Raw genomic sequence first — 22375 nt, 5'->3', positions numbered from 1 at the left:
TTTCACTTAGAATTATATCTTCAAGATTCATCCATGTTGCCATATGTTTCAAGACCTTGTTGCTTCTTACGTGCTGCATAGAACTCCATCATATGAATATACATTTTGTTTATCCACTCGTCTGTTGAAGGACACCTAGATTGTTTCCATCTCTTGGCAATAATGAATAGTGCTGCTATGAACATCAGTGTACAAATGTCTGTTCATGTCACTGCTTTCAAATCTGGGTAAATACCAAGAAGTGAAATTGATGGATCACAGGGTAATTCATTATCTAGTTTTCTGAGAAACCGCCAAACTGTCTTCCAGAGTGCTATTCCATTATACAGTCCCACCAGCAATAAATGAGAGTTCCAATTTCCCCACATCCTCTCCAGCATTTGTAGTTTCCTTTTGTTTGATGGCAGCCATTCTTATTGGTGTGAGATGGTAGCTCATTGTGGTCTTGATTTGCATCTCCCTAACAGCTAGTGAAGATGATCATTTCTTCATGTGTTTTTTAGCCATTTGTATTTCTTCTTTGGAGAAATGTCGTTTCATATCTTTTGCCCATTTTATAATTGGACTGTTGGTACTACTGTCAGTGAGTTGCAGGATTTCTTTATATATGCAAGATACTAGTCTCGTATCAGATACATGTTTTCCAAATATTTTCTCCTATTGCGTTGGCTGCCTCTTTACCTTTTTGACAAATTCCTTTGAGGCACAGAAGCTTTTCATTTTGAGGAGTTCCCATTTATCTATTCTTTCTGTCATTTCTTGTGGGGTATAGGGTCTCAGAAGCGACCTCCTAATACTAGATCTTGAAGCTGTTTCCCTACATTATCTTCTAGGAGTTTTCTGATACTGCCTCTTATATTGAGGTGTTTGATCCACTTTGAGTTAATTTTTGTGTAGGGGGTGAGACAGGGGTTCTCTTCCATTCTTTTGGTTATGGATATCCAGGTACCCCAGCCCCATTTGTTGAAGAGACTGTTCTGTCCCAGTTCATTGGATTTGGGGCCTTATAAAAAAATCAATCAACTGTATATCTGAGGGTATATATCCAAACTCTTAATTTGATTCCTTTGATCATTGTGACTATCTTTATGCCAATATCATGCTGTTTTGACCACTGTAGCTTTATGGTAGGCTTCAAAGTCTGGAAGTGTAAGTCCTCCCACTTCAATCATCTTCTTTAGGATAGTTTTGGCAATTCTAGGCTGCTCTCCCTTCCAAATAAATTTGATAACTAGCTTTTCCAAGTCTGCGAAGTAGATTGTTGGAATTTGGATTGGGATTGCATTGAATCTGTAGATCAGTTTGGATAGAATTGGCATCTTAATATTTGGTCTTCCTATCCATGAGCATGGAATATTTTTCCACCTATTTAGGTCCTTTTTTATTTCTTTTAGTAAAATTTTTAAATTTTCTTACATCCTTGGTTAAGTTTATTCCTAGGTATTTGATTTTTTTAGTTGCCATTTTGAATGGAATTTTTTTTTAAATTGCCTCTTCAATTAGGTCATTACTAGTATATAGGAACATTAATGACTTATGTGGATTAATCTTATATCCTGCCATTCTGCTTCATTTCTTTATTAGCTCAAGTTGCTTTGTGGTTGAATTCTCAGGATTTTTCAAATATAAGATCATATCATCTGCAAATAATGAGTTTTACTTCTTCCTTTCCAATGTGAATACCTTTTATATCTTTATCTTGGCGAATTGCTCTGGCTAGAACTTCTAGCACAATGTTGAATAACAGAAGTGACAGTGGCCATCCTTGTGTTAGGGGAAAGGCTTTCAGCCTCTCACTGTTGAGTACTATGCTGGCTGTGGGTTTTTCATATATGCCCTTTATCATATTAAGGAAGAGTCCTTCAATTGCTACCTTTTGACTTTTTTTATCGAAAAGGGATGTTGAATTTTGTCAAAAGCTTGTTTAGCATCTATCGAGATGATATTTTGATTTTTCCCTTTTGATTTGTTGATGTGTTAAATTACATTAATTGATTTTCTTATGTTGAACCACCCTTGCATGCCAGGAATGAACCCCACTTGGTCATGGTATATAATTCTTTTAGTGTGCCTTTGGATTTGATTTGCAAATCAAATTTTTTGTTTAGGATTTTTGCATCTATATGTATTAGGGAGATTGGCCTATAGATTTCCTTTTTTGTAGTGTCGTTATCTGGTTTTGGAATCAGAGTGATACTAGCTTCATAAAATGAGTTAGGTAGTATTCGTTTTTCTTCCATTTTTTTCAAAGAGTTTGAGCAGGAATGGTGTCAATTCTTTTTGGAAAGTTGGGTAAAATTCCCCCGTGAAGCCATCTGGCCCTGGACCCAAATACGGTTGATTTGGTCCCTTTGATTGTGATTGATTGGTTTGTGGCGGTCTTCTGTGTCTTCTTGGGTCAGTCTCGGTTATTCATATGTTTCCAGGAAATTGTCCTTTTCCTCTAAATTGTCTAGCTTGTTGGCACACCGTTGTTCCCAATATCCTCTTATGTTTTTTTATATTTCTTCGTGATCTGTAGTAATATTCCTCTTCTCATTTCTGATTCTGTTTATTTGGGTCCTCTCTCTTTTTGACTGTCTCATCTAGCTAAGGGTCTGTCAATCTTGTTGGTCTTCTCAAAGAAACAACTTTTGGTTTTATTTATTCTCTCAATTGTTTTTTTCTTCTCTGGCTCATTTATTTCTGCTTTAATCTTTGTTATTTCTTTTTCTCTACTTTAGGGTTAGTTTGCTGATCATTCTCTAGCCTCTTCAGTTGTTCGGTTAGGTCTTCAGTTTTAGCTCTTTTTTGCTTTTTGATATATGCATTTAGAGCTATAAATTTTCCTCTCAGCACTGCCTTCGCTGCATCCCACAGGTTTTGATATGTTGTGTTCTCATTTTCATTCGTCTCTAGATATTTACCAGTTTCTCTTGGAATTTCTTTGATCCACTGGTTGTTTAGGAGTGTGTTGTTTAACCTCCATGTATTTGTGAAAGATCTGATTCTTTTGTGGTTATTGATTTCTAGTTGCATTCCATTGTGGTCAGAGAATGTGTTTTGAATAGTTTCAGTCTTTTTATATTTATTAAGAGTTGTTTTGTGCCCCAGCATATGATCTCTCCTGGAAAACACTCCATGGGCACTAAAGAAGAATGTATATCCTGGTATTTTGGGATGTAACAATCTATATATGTCTAAATCTAATTCATATATCATATTGTTTAGGTTCTCAGTTTCCTTATTGGCCCTCTGTCTAGTTGTTCTATCTATAGAAGACAGTGGCGTACTGAAGTCTCCTATTACTGTATATGTGTCTGTTGCTCCCCTCAGTTTAGCTATGTTTGTCTCATGTATTTTGGAGCTCCTTGATTGGGTACATGCACATTTATAATTGTTATTTCTTCTTGGTGAATTATCCCTTTGATTAACATATAGTGTCCTTCTTTGTGTCTTATGACATTTTTGCTTTTAAAGTCTATATTATCCAATATTAGTATAGCTCCTCCAGCTTTCTTCTGATTGCAGTTCACATGGAATGTTTTTTCCATCCTTTCACTTTCAGTCTCTTATAAACAGCATATTGCTCGGTTATATTTTTGAATCCATTCTACCAGTCTGTATCTTTTAATTTTAGAGTTTAATCTATTCACATTCAAAGTTATTACTCTGAAGGGAGTTCTCAAACCTACCATCTTATCCTTTGGTTTTTAGTTGTTTGATCTATTTTTTTTCCCCTCTCTTTTTTTTCCTTTAAGTTACCCTTATAACTCTTCAGTTCTGTGCTCTTCTCCAGACCTCTCTCTCCTTTCTTTTTTACCTCAGCTGGTAGGCTCCCTTTAGTATTTCTTGCAGGGCAGGTCTCTTATTAACAAATTCTCTCAGCCTTTTTTTGTGTGTGTAGTTTTGTAAAATGTTTATTCCCTTAAATCCAATGCATTCACAAAGTGTTAACACTTATCATTTCCACCAACTGTGGCATTATCTAAGTAAACTAAAATAAGCACTTTTGTCATAGATGTAATCAATGATGATTAATACTTTTTTCTTGAAAGGACCTAAACTTCCTCAAATTTCACAGGTAGTTTTATTGTATGTTTCACCTAGTAGATGATTTTTAAAAAGTATGTAGAAATTAGTAGTTTCAAACTGCTTTAATATATTATACCATGTTATCAATCCATCATATCAAAAGCTATTGCCAAGCTGAATAATGCATTACAAAGAAATAATAATTCTGGCTTGTACAGAAAAGAAATGTGCAGTGTTTTCAAAGCTCTTAACATTACCTCATAATACCTCCTAATACAAATCTCCAAAGCTTAGAGTTGGAAGATGAGTTTCACAGTAATGTAATTTTAAACCTCATTTACATTCATTTTAATATACTATTAAGATGTTTATTCTATATCACATTGGTGCTTTCCAGTGTTTACAATTTACAGTTTAAATTTGTACATATGAAATTTGCTAACATAAGGGACAGTTGTTACTACTACAGACTATCCATAAAAAGAAAAAACTCCCCCTTACATAGATCTCTGAACATGGTATGACTTAAAACAGATTAATTCAATATGGTTTTTAATATTTGAGCCATTTTCTGAATACCAGCATGTAAACTTGCCTATTTAATATGTAAGAGCCACAACTTTATTCACTGAGAAGTTATGCATTTATTTTCTTCAACCTTCTTTTTCACCTCAACTCAAAAATATCATGACATGCTGGTTCTTTTTGAGTGAATTTGGAGGAGGGGAGTAAAGGAAGGTGATAAATACACTGTAAATAGGAAAAAGTTGCCCCAAATTAAATCTTTTTTAGAAAAACTTTTTACTACACTATTTAACACTTTAAAGAGTCACTTACAAGGTTTCAATTTTAACACTAACAAATAAATTACTATATGACAGGCTGCCCTACCATTCTTGGATCTAGAGTTCTAAATACCTGAACATGAGTAAAATATTGCAACAACATTAAGTCAAAGCACTTAGAAACATACAATTCTGTAGGTGGGTGGCAGTTTTGCTTTTGGGGGGGGCAGTTGAAGTAAAGAGAATAACAAATTAAGTAACACACAAAAATATGCTTCCCATTATTGGGGTTGGAAGGGGAATCACAGGGCAGTTTAAATCTCTTAAGTCCATTTGACATATTCACTCAAGTCTAAAACAAAATTTTCCTTTTTTGCATAACCCCCATTCTTTCCTTGAGTATCAAGCCAACTGGTAGTTCTATATCCAAGTACAATCAGAGCTTAACAGCTTGTGGAATGAAATATTAATAAGGTCAAAAAGACAAACTAAATTTCAAACTGGGAAAATATTCTACTCAAGTATTACATTCTGTTTTCCAATTACTTACTAACATGACAACAGATTTGGCTTCAATCTCTCTTGCACACATTCACATCCACAACAGGCAATGATCTGCTTTGCAGCACAAGGCCATATAGGCAGATATGGCATTCTCCAAGCCAAGCTTTAAATAGATTTAAAAAAGTAATTTCTAATTTTACAGAAAGGACTCTTCAAAAAATATTTACTCTTACTCCCTCATCTCCTATATTGAAAGATGTGTAATATGTTTTCCCCCAGCTAAATCTGAACCCTCAGAATTAATTTGCAGAGATTTTCTGCCTTGAATCAAATTCAAAAACAAAAATAGAGAAGTTATACTTTTATATATGTATATACGTGTGTGTGTGTATACTGATTGGCATCCTCCAGAATTTTAAAATCACTTTAGAGATGAATTTCAGGATTCTAATGCATTTCATGATTCTAATGCTTACAACTCCAAAATCCATAATGATTTAAGGACTTCTTTTCTTCTGTTTCTTTCCTAGCTACCCCCCGCACCCCCCCCCCAAAAAAAAAAAAACAGTTCAATATAGCCATGGCTCAAGTTTAATTGGGAAGAGAGAGAGTTTTTGAATAGTTTTGTTTTTTGTTGCTCTTGTCTGGTTACTTTGGTGATCTGGGTGGCACATATTGCTCTTTGCCATTACATCGAGTCACTCTCCAAGGCAGAGACCTATGGCCAAGCTGGCGTCTTGTTCTCGGATTTTTCCAGTTGCTCCCCTGGGAATGGTATTGCCTTGGAAGCCACAACAATCTGTACTAGCCCTTGCTTCAGGCCTCTCATGTGGTTTCTCAGTGGACTTCTCAGGAATTCCATTCTCTTCATTTTTGGTAGGCAATACTACACTGGAGCAGAGTTCCCGTAGTGGCTGCACAAGAACTGGAGATGGCTCTTTATGGGGCTTCTGGCACACTTCAGCATAACTTAGCTTTTGGGGTTCCTATAGGGCCACAGCTACAGGTGCATTTATATTACTATTACGTGGTGAAGCAGTATTTGTCCTTGATGGCTTTGCAGTACTTGGGGAAGAAACTGGTATAGTCACCTGGTTGAGACATCCTTCTGAACAGAGGAATCCTCTATTTGATCCTTTTCTTGCTGAGTTGTACTCAATGCAGGAAGCTGAGCTGCACATGGAGGACTTGTACTCAAAATGAGCTGTTGGGTGGAGCTACAGTCTGTCTGCTCATCCTCTGCAAGCATGGGACAACTAATTCTCAACTCTTCATTATCCTTTTCTTTATAGACACCTTTAACAACATGAACCCTATTCTCCAAAGGAAGTTCACCTCATATTCTTGAACTTCCAGGTAAAGGAGGAAAATTTGAGGCTAAGAAGTCAAACTTTGGTGTTGAAGCCTTTGCTTCAGCTTTTGCAGGGTAGGGTCTTGGTATCCTGTCATCTTCCTGTCATTGTGTTCCACCTGCAAAGTGGGAGTCTCCCTTGGGAGGTAAGTTTGCTCCTGATGCTCTGTTACTGTAGGGTTATGCATTCAGTTGTAAAGTTCCTCGAACTAGATCTGTTCAATGGTCCATCTCCCAATAACACAGAGCCCGCTGTTGAGTATTCTGAACCACTGGATGACCTAAAGTGAGGCCGACCCATATTCATAGCATCAGCATTTGCCATCAGCATTTGTTTTATAAGATCCTGGTGAATTAAAGCCAGTCACAAAACTACCATTGGGAAAGGGAGCCAGTGATGTTTCTAAATAAGGTGCAGGATTTGGAGACCAAGACTGAGGCACAATACTGTAGAGTGAGTACTACTGGTGAGGATTATATACAGGCTGCATAAGATTGGTGAGGCACACTGTGCTTGAGTTTGAATGGGCTGACTATACACACTAGAATCCATTAATCGATAACAAATGTATTGATGGCTTTTATCCTTGCCGTGATTGGCTTACCCTGAAATGTTTTAACTTCTTCTCTTAAGGATCTAAAAGCCTGTTTTGCATCTGTGTCTGACTGGAAAGTAATATACCAATTACTATTGTGTGTAAACTCTCAGCTTATCACTTAGGGACCCTTTTCATTTTTGAACAAAACTTTCACTTCCTCTATTGGTATTACTTCAGGAATCTCTCTAAGATTAACAATACAACACTTATGACTTGGTCTCACTTTCTTACCCTTCTCATCAACTTGTATCATTGGGGAAGAGCTCAACACTTCAAGAATTAGAACAGGGTCTGTGGTCAGCTGTTTTATTTCTTCCATGTTGGCAGCTGTCCAAATTGGTCAAAACTGATCACTGTCCATTTGAGAGATCAAGTAAAGATCATTTGACAAATTTTCTCATGAGAAACAGAATTCTAATGGTTTCTTCAGACATGCTTTTACGTCTTCTGTAGAAATTGCTGAATTGCTTTCTCCAGAAATGTCATATATTTGGTAATTCAGATCTTCTGGTCCTAAACCATTCCATCAGTTGACTCTTCAATGCCAGTAGTATTTCTTGTGGTTTCACAAGAGGAGGAATACATTACTTCATATTCCTTACATATATCATCAGAAAGCTCTGTATTACCGTCAGGATGAGAACCTGATGTAGCTGCTTTTCATGCTAGGAGCTTTCAGTTCCATAAGTTACTGAAGTGGCATCACTATTTCCAGGAGGAATTTCTTGTCAAACTTTGGCATTAGGATGTAAACCAGTTACTTTAAATGTTACCTGCTCCACAAAGAGTAACATGTCTTCCTCCATTTGGCCCAATCATTTCTGCTGCTGCAATTCCATCTGGTTCACAGGCCAAAGCCCCGATCGCTAGGATGACACTTGCCTTGGCCCTCCACCCCTTGTGAAAATTTTAAACTCAATTATGAAGGAGAGCTTTCGCGGATAAAGAATTCTTGGCTGGCAATTTTTCTCTTTCAGAATCTGAAATATGTCATTCCACTGCCTTCTTGCCTCCATCATGCCCGCTGACTAGTCAGTACTTAGTCTTATATTGTTTCCCTTGTATGTGGTGAATCACTTCTCTCTTGCTGCTTTCAGAACTTTCTCCTTCTCTTCAGCATTTGATAATCTAATCAGTAAGTCCTGGAGTAGGTTTATTTGGATTTATTTTATTTGGAGTATTTGCTTGTCTTGATAGGGTTATTTCAGGAAGTGCAGAATTAATTGAGCATTTATATATAATTTGGTTTGCTGGAGTGCAGTTCCCCTAACCTACCAGCAGGTGGCAGTCTTGAGGTACAGCTTGCTGGAGTGCAATTTCCCTAACCCAGCAGGAGGTGGTGCTCTCAAGTAGGTCTTCCTGGAACTTCCCCTGTGTGGTGGGCAGAGTCCAAACTGGGTGGGGAACCCTGCAGTGGATCTATATGTGCTCTGGGGAATCCCAGTCCTGGGGCTGCAATGTGGGTCCTGAGCAGGTAAGCAGGGAACCTGATCAAAGGCTCCCCGCAGGTGGGACATGGGACCTGCCTGCCTGTTCTCTGTCTGCCTTGCGCCTGCAAGTCTCTGGGGTGTATGAGGGGCTCCGAATCGCCGGGATGGCACCTCTCCCTTCCCCACTTCTCGCCATCGCACACCCTACCGGACTTCTATGGGGGGAGAGCAGTTGCCACCCACTGGGTTCCTTCACAGGAGCTCCCCACTGTCTGGCTGTTAAGGAACACACACACACACAAACACACACAAACACACACACACACACACACACACACACATACACTGTCAAGTAGTTGGACTGGAGCAGAGGGCCACTGCTCACTTCCTTGCCCAGCAGCGGTTTTGCTGCTGCTGGCCTGGGGGAATAGGGGCTGTCCAGATGGGGAACACACTCACCAAGTCCCTCCAGCTGCCGTCTCTCCTCAGTGTGTTCCCTCCACGTATTGTGGGAGACCCTCTATGACCAGTCACTCCCCAGTGTCCTCCAGCTGCTTTCTAGTTACTCTGACGGAGAAGCCCCTTCCACCTCACCTACTGCACCATCGTCTTCGTTTTCCTCCTGTGTGTTTTTGTAAAGAAAAATGCTCCCCAAGAAATTGTTGGCAGGGAATAGGCTTGATAGGGGAGCAGCTTCTAGTTCCCATGCAGTCCGTGGCTGGAGGTCTCTTGCATGTCGTGTTTTCCTTCTACATAGGTGAGAACTAAGCTGTTGTCCTCATTCTAAAGCAGTGGCCCTTTTCAAATGAAATCAATATATTTCTACTTCCACATTTTCAAAATTCCACAGAAGCGGGTGTCTGAGTGGATTCTGTTGAGGCATGAGAGCTCTATGGTTTCTTAGATAATATGGGTAACCACTAGGCTATATAATTAGCAGAAGTAACTCAGATGCTGGAAAGTCTCAGATACTGTAGAATTGTCAGTCTATATAAATCTTTGATGTCCTCAGGCTTCTCTTGAATCTTTGGAAAAACAAATTGCTCAGGCCAGGAACTATGTTAAAATAATTGCTGTTGCACTACCAGTTTTGAAATGAGAAGCATACATCTTTTCCATGAGATATCTGAGGTGTGTGCCAGCTTGTCTTTTGGAGCTGCGCTCATCTTATCAGTGATCTATGTGCTGATTGGCATGGAACCCTTTGAGGGGGAATTTGAAGGTTGGCACAAGTCATGGCATTTCATGTGCTTCCAACACATCAGAAGTCGACCAGCATTCCACCAGATCAGGCACAAAATGGTCATCTTCACTTAAATTGTCCTTCAGGGTCCAGCTCAAGCCCTGCCTTCTGTTAAAGCCCTGTGCCTGGTCCTTAGAAAATACAATAATTTCACCACACATTCTGAGCCCAATATTTTTTTAAGTGCAAGGGTAGGAAATTTGGACCTGAGCATCTCTAAAATTCTTTCCAGCTGTAAGATTCCATACCTGTGCCATTTTATTCCATTCATAAGGCCATGCCCTGATTTCTATAGCACTAGCATATGCAGAGGAATCTCCTAAGAAAATGGTGAGCATTTGGATTCCTCCTACTGTTGGACAAGGAGCTATTCCCCACCTCCGCTGTATCCCCAAGTGAGTGTACCTTGTGAAGCAACTCCAAATATGAGGTAGTTACGAATATAATAAAATGTAATATAATTACATATAATTAAAATGTAAATATAATTAAGCTTATTTTTAAAAAAGACTCGTGACTGCACAGTAGTGGCTACCTTGTATCTGAAATGCAAGGATCACTAAGAAAACAATCAGGTTGACCCAGAGATGGAGGGAATCCCAGAGCCAAATAGATGATGTTGGAGTGAGGCATTCTGAAGTCGTAATATCATTTTATGATGATGCCACAGTGAGGCCACACAAATTGCACTGTCATAAGATCAACAGAAAGCAAATGGGGCAGGACCAGAAACAACAGAATTCAGGAATCACTGATGGAAATGAGGGATTTCACACCTGATGAAAATGAAATAAGGGACTTCACACCTTTCCTAACCAGGAGAAAAATAACACTTGCCTTAGAGAGAATGTGGCAAAGAATTTCATCTTGAAACCAAAATGAGGATGTGCTTAGACACCAGAGAGGGAACGATCCTGCTTCCAGGGGGCCCCAGGGTTGAAGCCTGAGGTGGTTGTAGTTTAAAAACAAAACAAGACAAAATAAAAAACACATCACCCCTAAGAGTTAAGGTCTCCCAGAAAGCAGGGACTTCACAAAGAGGAGTTATGGTTTGACGTGTTGGCCAATGTGACTGTTACGAAGTTCTGTCTTTCATTTCAGCTCAGCCCCCAAATTCCCTCACACCGCATTCCAGATCTTAAACAACATTCTTTTGATTGAATATATTTGAAAAACAGTAGGTTGAGGTGCACCATGCATGTGTTGAGAAGGATTTGTTAAAAAAAAAGGGGGGGGGCATGGAAATGAGCCTAGTAATTAGACCTTTGAAAAGGACCCTCTTACCTTTGCTGACCTGTTCATCAGTGGCTCTGAAAAGTGAGGCTAGACCCTCCAAGTCAGAAAGCCCACCCTGGCATGCCTCACATTCAGGATCCACCACCCCCCCTTCCCCCAGGGTTATTCAACTTCACCACTGGGCATTCAGCCCTTAGAAAGGGCTTTTGATTTGCCATTTCCCTTCATTTTATTCTGTTGCTGTTTTAAATAATCTTAGTATTATAAAAGCATTATATATTTGATGACGTGTGTGTTATATAGTTTCAATCATAGAATTTATTTGGTTTTAAGTAGAAAGAAAAAATACACCTCTCTCACATGCACACAGACATACCCACACACAGGCACACATATTTATGGAATAAACACTCTGCTTTTATTTTCATACCTACCATTGTCACAACTGTTCCCTGCAGGTAATTTAAATTACAGTGTGGAATTCTGAGAGCATCCTGTTGCACAGGCAGAAATGCTGGCACCTTTGTGGGCAAATGATTTTGTGTGTGTGTGCACATGCAGCAATTCAGTTGGTAGCAGAACAGAAATGTGATTCCAAGTGTCTCATCGTCCCATCTCTGAGATCTGGTTGGGTTCCACTCTCAAAGCAGCAGTTCCCGATTTTGTTTCTGAAGCCATCAGGTCAGGAGAGGATTGGGTCTCAGGTTACCCCAGTAGTGGCTGTCAATCTTTATACCTTGGAGAGTCCATCTTCACACTGGAAAGCTGAAGGAACATCTATGTGTACCATATTTTGAAGAATGAATTCAAGCTATTAGTTTCCTTACCAGGGTAAGACAGCTGATGCTGGTGTCCTTTCAGTGATGGCCAATATAGGACTTGTAGGTTCTAAATCTGAAGAAAAGAAAACTGTCACATTTTGAACTAAATAAAGGTTAATAAAATTACTTTTGTAGACTTTTCCCTGTAGAAGTATTTATAAGCAGGGAGCTTTCAAATCCCACAGAACACTTAGTTAAGACTTGTCAGTCCATCTTGTTTTATTAGGGTTATTAATTGGTATAAAATGGACACTGATGTAGCCACTCACATAATCCAAGGATTACATTACAACATGGATGTAAAGTAGAGCTGGCATTTCTCACCCAATTTTAATAGTCTTGTACCCTGGGGATGGGTATCTATAAGCTTCTACAGCCTCAGTTTAAAAAAAAAGAACAAAATAGATGTACTGAATAAATGCAAAGGAAACCATTATTTTTAGTAGTAAGAAATGTACATTTTATTAAAAGAACCTGTTTTTTAAATTAAATTTTAAATGTAGATAATTTTATGAGCAAGGTATCAGAGAACTAAATTTTTTTTCAGATGATTCCTCTGGCATAAATCGCCAACTATTTACAATACTCCGAGTTATCTGGTGGTATAAATTTAGAAACATGGCATTTCTGTATCTCCTGTATACAGCCTTGAAGGACTGAGCAGAAGTAAAGGAAGAGTAGACTGAAACTTTAAATTCTGTCTGTGGCCTGGCACCACTGTGTCCACAAACTGCAGAAAGGGGCTCACTCGGCCACGGCTCCTGGCACGTGTCCCCCACCTCAAGGGTAGCAGCGTCTGGTAGGCCAGGATTCTGCCTGGCAGGCTGCTGCAGACTGGGAAGGTCAGGGAAGCCCTCCCCCCTGGGAATATAGAGGGGCACAGCACAGTTCTGATTCAACTGTTGGCCAGTGAAATTGGACCTCGGGGTCCTGCAGCCTTGGCTCTTTCTTGACAGGTGTCCCTGCAGTCCCCACATTTGTTTCCACCCACCTGTGAAGAAGAGGAGACAGAGAGCTAAAAATAACACATTTGTAGGGCTGTGGGGCATAGGTTGCCAAAGAGCACCATCTGCTGGCCAGGCTGGGAAAGTGCAGTCTGGGAAAGCTGCTTTCCTCACCTCCCCAGGGCCCTTTGGAACTGGTTTGCACCCCCTTGCATGGGACCCTGGCCCTGTTTTGGCTGGGAAATACTGACAGACCTAGTGCCAAAGAAGACCGTTAATGTCAACCCAATCAACAACAAAGTCTTAGATAAGAGAGGAAACCGACACTCGGAATATTATCATCAAGATAATCAGATGCCCAGATACAAGCAAAAACTTGCAAGACATACTAAGAAACAAGAAGATATGGCCCAGCCAAAGGAAAAAACTAAAACGTTGGAGGAGATAGAGAATTTGGAAGAACTAATCAAAGATGTTCACACAAATCTCCTAAATCAGTTAAAGGAGATGGCTGAAGAGATGATAGATGAAGAATATTAAGATGACACTGGGTAAGCATAAAGAAGAATTTGAAAGCAAAGAAAAATATGGAAACAAAAGACACACTAGATGAACTTAAAATACACCAGAGACACACAACAGCAGATTTGAAGAGTGAGAAGAAACGAGCCGTGAGCTAGAAGACAGTATCCAAATTCAAACAGACAACAGATGGAAAAAAGAATGGAAAAATTTGAGCAGGGTCACAAGGAAATGATGGACAACAAAAGGTGCATCATGAGTATCCTAGAAGAAGAAAAGAGAGGGAAAGGGTCAAAAAGAATACCTCAGGAAATAATGGTTGAAAATTTCCCAACTCTTATGAAACACATCAACATACAGATCGAAAAAGTACAACGCACTCCAAAACACAATAAATCCAAATAGACACTTCCTAATCAGAATGTCAAATGCCAAAGAGAGAATTCTGAAAGCAGCAGGAGAAAAGCATTTCATCACATACAAGGCAAATTCAATAGGACTAAGTCTCAATTGCTCATCAGAAACAATGGAGGCGAGAAGGCAGAGGTATGATACATGTAACATACTGAAAGAGAAAAACTGCCAGCCAAGAACTCTTTTATCTGGTTAACACTGTCCTTCAAAAATGAGGGAGACAATATAACTTGACATATAGAAAGCTGTTAGTGTTTTTATAAAAGATAGTGAAAATGAGAATACAGCATTTAAACGATAAATATATTAAATATATCAAAATTTCTCTTAAAATCAAAATAATGAAATGCCAGTGTAACTATAGTACTGTTACTAGCTTGTTATTAGCATGTTTGAAGGTTGTTCTTGAATGTCATTGTAAATGGCAGGGGTTGATTTTCTGAGGTTAACATACCCAAGTAACATATTTGTATATCTACATGAACTAGACTTTTTTCCAACCCTCATGTTGCTTTACTTAAGCCATCTCTCATGTTCCGTAAGTATTCTACCCTTGTTCTTGTGCAGCTTTGGAGTCACTAAGGCAATTCAACTCTGCTTCATACCAAACTAGAAGGACTGCTTTTAGGTACCCTGAGTTAGCCAGTGTCCAAGACCCAAAAACAAGACTGATTGTGATGGTCAGAGAGAATAAAATAAGCAATCATTGCATAGTTTTCTGTGTTATTATGTGACATAAATTATTTAGCTATTCCCATATTGATTCACCTTGTTGCTAGTTATTTATCACCACAAACAACACTACAATAAACATCCTTATAATTGGCCCTTAAATTTTCAGATGTTATTTTTGTGGGCTAGTTTATAGACAGGAGATTGCTGGATTGAAGATGATATATACTATTTTTAAAATTTTAATAGAGGTTGTCAGAGTGTTTCCCAAAAAATTAAGACTTAACATTTCTTCTATCCCAGCACTACATGGTATTATCCTAAAATTCATCCTTATCTGAAGAGTATAAACTTCATTTGCTTCTTTAGAATCTGCTCGTTGTTAAACCATTTTTCTATAGATTATTTACCATCTTATAAGTTTTGAAAAGCTCTTCATATATTAGATTTTAGCAATTTGTCTACATCAGAATGATTTTTTCCATAAAAATGTATTATAAAGTTCTATATCATTAAATATATCTTAATTTTTTCTACAAAAAAAAATGAGGGAGAGTTTAAAATATTCACAGGTAAACAGAAGCTGAGAGAGATCATTAACAAGAATTCTGCCCTACAAGAACCACTAAAGAAAGTTCTGCAGGCTTAAAAGAAAGGAGAGAGAGGCGTGCAGGAGAATGTAGAAACGAAGATAATTATTAAGGGTAACTGAAAGGATAAAAAGACAAAAATAAGATATGACATAAAAGTCAAATTGTTGGAATAAGTACTGCCTTTATGATAATAAAATTGAATGTTAATGGATTAAACTCTCCAATCAAAAGACACAGAATGGCCAAATGTATAAAAAATATTACCCACCTATATGCTATAAAAGAGACATCTCAGATGCAAGGATATAAATAAATTGAAAGTAAAAGGCTGGAAAAATGTATTCAATGCAAACAGTAACCAAAAAAGAGCTGATACAAATATCAGACAAAATAGACTTTATATTAAAAAATGTTACAAGAGACAAGAAATAACAATGATAAATATTTATACACCTAACCAGGGTGCCCCAAAATACATGGGGGACCACTGAAGGGGGAAACAGACATCTCTACAGTAATAGTTGAAGACTTTAATACACCACTCTCATCAAGAGATAGAACATCTAGACAAAGATAAGGAATCAGAGAACCTGAATAAAACAATAAATGAACTAGACCTAACAGAAATTTACAGAACATTATACCCCAAAACAGCAGTATATACATTCTTCTCAAATGCTGACTGTTTTCCAGGATAAACCACATTTCAATAAACAGGTCTCAATAAATTTAAAAAGATTTCATGACACAAAGCACTTTCCCTGATGATGATGGAATGAAGCTGGAAATCAGTAACAGGCAGAGAACAGGAAAATTCATAAATATGTGGAAGTTAAACAACAAACTCAAAGATTCGATGGGTAAAAGAAGAAATTGAAAGATGTCTCAAGACAAATGAAAATGAGAACACAGCATATCAAAACTTAAGGGATGCAGGGAAGGCAGTACTGAGAGGGAAATTTACTGCCCTAAGCCCCTACATTAAAAAGGAAGATAGAGTTAAAATCAAAGACATAACTGAACATGTGGAGGAACCTGAGAAGGAACAGCAACTTATCCCAGAGCAAGAAGGAAAGAAAGAATAAGGATTAGAGCAGAAATAAGTGAAATCGAGAACAAAACACAACAGAATCAACAAAATCAAAAGTTGGTTCTTTGAGAAAATCAATAAAATGGAATACCCTTAGCTAAACTGAGAAAGAAAAAAAGAAAACACAAATAAATAAAATGAAGACATGAGAAAGGGTAAATTACTATTAACTCCACAGAAATAAAAAAAAAAAAAAGATCATAGGAGGATACTATTAGCAACTGTATGCCAACAAACTAGACAACTTAGATGAAATGGACAACTTCCTTGAAACACATGAACAAACTACATCATCTATAGAAGAAAAAGAAGACCCCAACAAGCCTCACAAGGAAAGAGATGGAATTACTTCATCAAAAACCTCCCAACAAAGGAAACCCCTGGACTAGATGATTTCATGGGTGAATTCTACGAATCATTCCAGGAAGAATTAATATCCAATCATGCTCAAACTCTTCCAAAAAAACTAAAGAGGAGAAAACACTACCTGAATCCAACATCATCCTAATACCAAAGCCAGATACATATACTACATAAAAACCACAGACCAATCTCTCTAATGAATATAGATGTAAAAATTCTCAAAAAAGTATTTGCAAATCAAATCCAACAGCACATTAGAAGAATCATATACCATGATCAAGTAGGTTTTATTCCAGGTATTCACAGGTGGTTCAATGCAAGAAAATTAATCACTGTAAAACACAACATAAACAAACTGTAAAGGAAAAGAAACCATACAATCATTTTGATTGGTGCATGTGCCAGTTTGAATGTATTGTGTCCCCCAATATCTTTGATGCAATTTTGTGTGAGCAGACATATTAGTATTGATTCGATTGTAATGCTTTGCGTGTTTCCATGGAGATTTGACCCACCCAAACTGTAAGTGATAACTCTGATTGGATGATTTCCATGGAGGTGTGGCCCTGCCCATTCAGCATGGGTCTTGATTAGTTTACTGGAGCACTATATATGCTCAGACAGAAGAAGCGAGCTTGCTACAGCCAAAAGGGACACTCTGAAGAACACAAAGAAGCTGAGAGAGCAGCTGTAGCTGAGACAGACATTTTGAAGATGGCTGTTGGAAACTGATGCAGACATTCTGGAGAGCACTATTTTGAAATGCAACCTGGGAGCAAGCAGATGCCAGCCACGTGCCTTCCCAGCTAACAGAGGTTTCCGGATGCCAATGGCCTTTCTCCAGTGAAGGTACCCTTTGCCTGATGGGCACTTTATGGCCTTAAGACTGTAGCTGTGTAACCAAATAAACCCCTTTTATAAAAGCCAATCCATTTCTGGTGTTTTGCATTCCAGCAGCATTAGCAAACCTGAACAGATTCTGGTCCCAGAAGTGGGTTGCTGGTGCTGCTGAGATTGCAAATACCAAACATGCTGGAATGGCTTTTTAAAAGGATAAGGGGAAGATTTGGGAAGAATTGTGAGAAGCTTGATAGAAAAGGCCTCAACTACTTTGAAGAGACTGTTGGTAGAAATATGGACTCTAAAGATACTTCTGATAAGGCCTTAAACAGGAATGTTGAAAGTGTCATTGCAAACTGGAAGGAAGGTGATCCTTGTGTTAAAGTGGCAGAGAATTATTTGGCAAAATTGAGTCCTGGTGTTGGATGGAAGGAAGAATTTGAGAGCGACGAGCTGGGATACTTGGCTGATGAGATTTCAAAACTAAAAGATGTGGATATAGCATGGCTTCTCCTTGCAGCTTATAGTAAAATGCGAGCAGAGAGAGACAAACTTAGAACTGAACTCTTGGGTTCAAAGAAACCAGAAACTGATGGTTTGGAAAATTCTGGGCCCTAAAACAAACCCAGGTCTTGCTGGCCAGTGAAGAACAGAGCATTGCAGGGAGCCAGCAGATTTTTTTGCTCATGCACAGAAATTTTGCTGTGGGGCCCAGTACCTACCCTCATCCCTGAGGCAGGCCATTGTGGGAGCCTGGTGTTTGCAGGGGACTTGGGGGCAGAGCCAATCTAACAACTGGTTGGCAAAAGGAACAAAGAACAGATAGAGAGCAAAGTCAGTCAACAAGAAAACCCTAGGCAAAAGAGAGAAAACAACCTCCAGAATAATCAAGAAAATCAGACATCAAAAAATGAGAGGTCATACCAGGAAACACAAAGATATGGCCCAAAGGAACAAATTAACACCTCAACTGAGATACAGGAATTGAAACAACTAACTAAAGACATTCAAACAAATCTTCTAAATCAAATCAATGAGTTGAAAGATAATGTGGCAATAGAGATGAAGGATATAAAGACACAGGGTGTCCATACAGAAGAACTTGAAAGATTGAGAAACAAGTGACAGAACTTACGGGAATGAAAGGCACAATAGAAGAGAAGAAAAACATAATGGAGACATACAACAGATTTGAAGAGGAAGAAGAAAGGATTAGTGAACTAGAAGAAAGGACATCTGAAGTCCTAAACACAAAAGAACAGATAGGGAAAAGAATGGAAAAATATGAGCAGGGTCTCAGAGAAATGAAGCACACAAATATACGTGTTATGGTTATCCCAGGAGGAGGAGAAGGGAAAGGGGACAGAAAGAATAATGGAAGAAATAATCAATGGAAAATTTCCTAACTCTTATGAAAGATATAAAATTACAGATCCAAGAAGTGCAGCGTATTCCAAACAAAATAGATCCTAATAGACCTACTTCAAGACACTTACTAATCAGATTGTCAAATGTCAAAAGACAGAATTCTGAAAATAACAAGAGAAAAACAATACAAAACATACAAGGGACACTCTATAAGACTAAGTGCAGATGTCTCAGCAGAAATCATGGAGGCAAGAAGGCAGTGGTATGATATATTTAAGATACTGAAAGAGAAAAACTGCCAAACAATTCTAACCCAGCAAAACTGTTCTTCAAAAATGAGGGAGTTTAAAATATTTTCAGATAAACAGAGTTTGTGAACAAGAGGACATGCTCTACAAGAAATACTAAAGGGAGTGCTACAAACAGATAGGAAAAGACAAGAGAGAGGTCTGGAGAAGAGTTTAGAAATGAAGATTAGCAGTAAGGGGTCACTAATGGGGTAAAAAGAGAGAGAAAAAAATAAGATATGACAGATAAAATCCAAAAGGCAAAATGGCTTAAGAAAATACTGCCTTTACAGTAATAATATTGAATATTAATGGATTAAACTTACAAATGAAAAGACATACTGGCAGGATGGATTTTTAAAATGGGATCCATCTATATGCTGTGTACAGGAGACTTACTTCAGACCTAAGGACAAAAACAGGTTGAAAGTGAAAGTTTGGAAAAAGTGTTTCATGCAAACAACAACCAGAAAAGAGCAGGAATAGCTGTACTAATATCAGCCAAATTAGACTTCAAATGGAAAACAATTGAGAGACAAAGAAGGACACTATGTATTAATAAAAGAGATACTCCATCAAGAAGACATAACAATCAAATATCTATGCACTGAGCCACAGTGCCCCAAAATATACGAGGCAAACACTGACAACACTGAAGGAAATTGTAGACACTTCTACAATAATAGTTGGTGACTTCAATACACAGTTCTCATCAATGGATAGAACATGCAGACAATGGATCAAAAAGGAAATAGAAATTTTTAATAATATGATGAATGAACTAGACTTAATAGACAGTTACAGAATGTTGCACCCAACAACAGCAGATATACATTTTTTCTCAAATGCTCATGGGTCATTCTCTGGGACAGACAATATGCTGGGTCACAAAGCAGGTCTCCATAAATTTTAAAAGATAGAAATTATACAAAGCATTTTCTTGGATCATATGGAATGAAGCTGGAAATCACTAACAAATGGGAAGCTGGAATATCCATAAATATATGGAGGCTAAACAACACACTCTTAACCAGTGGGTAAAGGAATAAATGACAAGAGAAATCAGTAAATATCTCGAGGCACAACCTATCAAACTTACAGGATGCAGCAAAGGCAGTGCTGAGAGGGAAATTTATTGCCCTGAAGGCCTATATGGAAATGGAAGAGCAAGCAAAAATTGAGGAGTTAACTGCTCTCCTGGAGGAACTAAAAGAATAGCAAACTAACCCCAAAGCAACAAAAACAAAGATTAGAGCAGAATTAAACGAAATTAAGAACATGAAAACATTGGAGAGAATCAATAAAACCAGAAATTGGTTCTTAGAAAATCAACAAAATTAATGACCCTTAGCTAGGCTGACAAAGAAAAAAAGAGAATGGATCCAAATAATTAAAATCAGAAATGGGAAGGAGCACATAACTGCTGACCCTGCAGAAATAAAGGAGATAATGAAAGTATACTATAAGCAACTATACGCTAACAAACTAGACAACTTAGATGAAATGAACAACTTCCTAGATAAAGGATGAACAGCCAACGTGGACTACTTGAGAAGAAATAGAAGACCACAACAAATCAAGCACAAGTAAAGACACTGAATAAGTCATCAAAAAACTCCAAAAAAAAAGAAAAGTCCAGGACCAGATAGCTTCACATGTGAATTCTGCCAAGCATTCATGAAAGAATTAGTACCAATCCTGCTCAAATTCTTCAAGATAATTGAAGAGGAGGGAAAGCTACCTAGCTCATTCTATGAAGCCAATATCACCCTAATACCAAAGCCTGATAAAGATACTACAGGAAAAGAAAATTCCAGATTAATCTCTTTAATGAATATAGATGCAAAAACCCTTAACAAACACTTGCAAATTGAATCCAGCAGCACATTAAAAGAATGATACACTATGACCAAGTGGGTTTTATTCCAGGTATACAAGGGTGGTTTAACATAAAATCAATTAACGTAATACACCATATCGATAAAAAGGAAAAACAACATGATCATCTCAAGTGATTCAGAAAAGGCATTTGACAAAATTCAGCATCCCTTCTTGATGAAAACACTTCAAAGGATAGGAATGCAAGGAAACTTCCTCAAATGATAAAAGGAATATATGAAAAACCCACAGCTACCATCATACTCAATGGGGAAAGATTAAAAGCTTTCTAAGATCAGGAAGGAACAATACAAGGATGCCCACTATCACCACTGTTATTCAACATTGTGCTGGAAGTTCTAGCTAGAGCAATTAGGCAAGAAACAGGAAAAAAGGTACGCAAATTGAAAAGGAAGAAGTAGAACTTCCATTGTTTGCAGACATGATCCTAAATGTAGAAAGTCCCAAAAAATCTACAGTAAAGCTACTAGAATTAATAAACTAGTACAGCATAGTGGCTGGCTACAACATGCAAAAATAAGTAGTGTTTCTATACACTAGTAATGAACAACAGGAAGAGGAAATCAAGAAAAAAATTCCATTTACAATAGCAACCAAAAGAATCAAATATTTAGGAATAAACTTAACCAAGGATATAAAAGACCTATACAAAGAAAACTGTAAAATATTGCTGAAAGAAATCAAGGAAGACCTAAATAAATGGAAGGTTATACCATGTTCATGAATTGGAAGACTAAATATAGTTAAGATGTCAATTCTACCCAAATTGATTTATAGATTCAATGCAATACCAACTAAAATCCCAAAACTTATTTTGTGGAAATATAAAAATCTATAAACAAATTTATTTGGAAAGGTAGGATGTCCCAAATAGCTAAAAATATCTTGAGAAAGAAAAATGAAGTGGGGAGTCTCACACTACCTGACTTTAAAGCATATTACAAAGCTACAGTGATCAAAACAGCATAGTACTGGAATAAAGATATACTTTTTTTTAACCTCTCATCTGTGGACAATTGATTTTTGATAACGCAGTCAAGTCAACTCAACTGGGACAGAGCAGCCTCTTCAACAGATGGTGCTTAGAGAACTGGATATTCATATCCACAAGAATGAAAGAAGACCCATATCTCACACTTAATACAAAAATTAACTCAAAATGCATCAAAGACCTAAACATTAGCACTATGACTATAAAACTATTAGAATAAAATCTTGGGAAATATCTTAAAGATCTGGTGATAGGAAGCAGTTTCCTAGACGTTACACCCAAAGCATGGGCATAGAAAGAATAGACAAGTGGGACCTACTCAAAATTAAACACCTTTGTGCATCAAGGGACTTTGTTAGAAAAGTAAAAAGGCAGCCTATGCAATGGGAGATGATATTTGGAAACCACA

The 22375-nt window shown here is 37.8% G+C and overlaps 1 protein-coding gene and 1 pseudogene across 8 annotated transcripts in view; one reads left to right on the top strand and one right to left on the bottom strand.

Annotated features, from left to right (window-relative positions):
- Positions 1–22375, top strand: part of PIP5K1B (phosphatidylinositol-4-phosphate 5-kinase type 1 beta) — a 343315-nt gene that overhangs the window by 306877 nt on the left and 14063 nt on the right. The window lies entirely within an intron of this gene.
- Positions 5890–8220, bottom strand: LOC119545575 (annotated as a pseudogene).

Source organism: Choloepus didactylus, chromosome 10, assembly GCF_015220235.1.
Source record: "Choloepus didactylus isolate mChoDid1 chromosome 10, mChoDid1.pri, whole genome shotgun sequence".
Classification (NCBI taxonomy): domain Eukaryota; kingdom Metazoa; phylum Chordata; class Mammalia; order Pilosa; family Megalonychidae; genus Choloepus; species Choloepus didactylus.
This window is presented reverse-complemented; position numbering and strand designations above follow the sequence as displayed.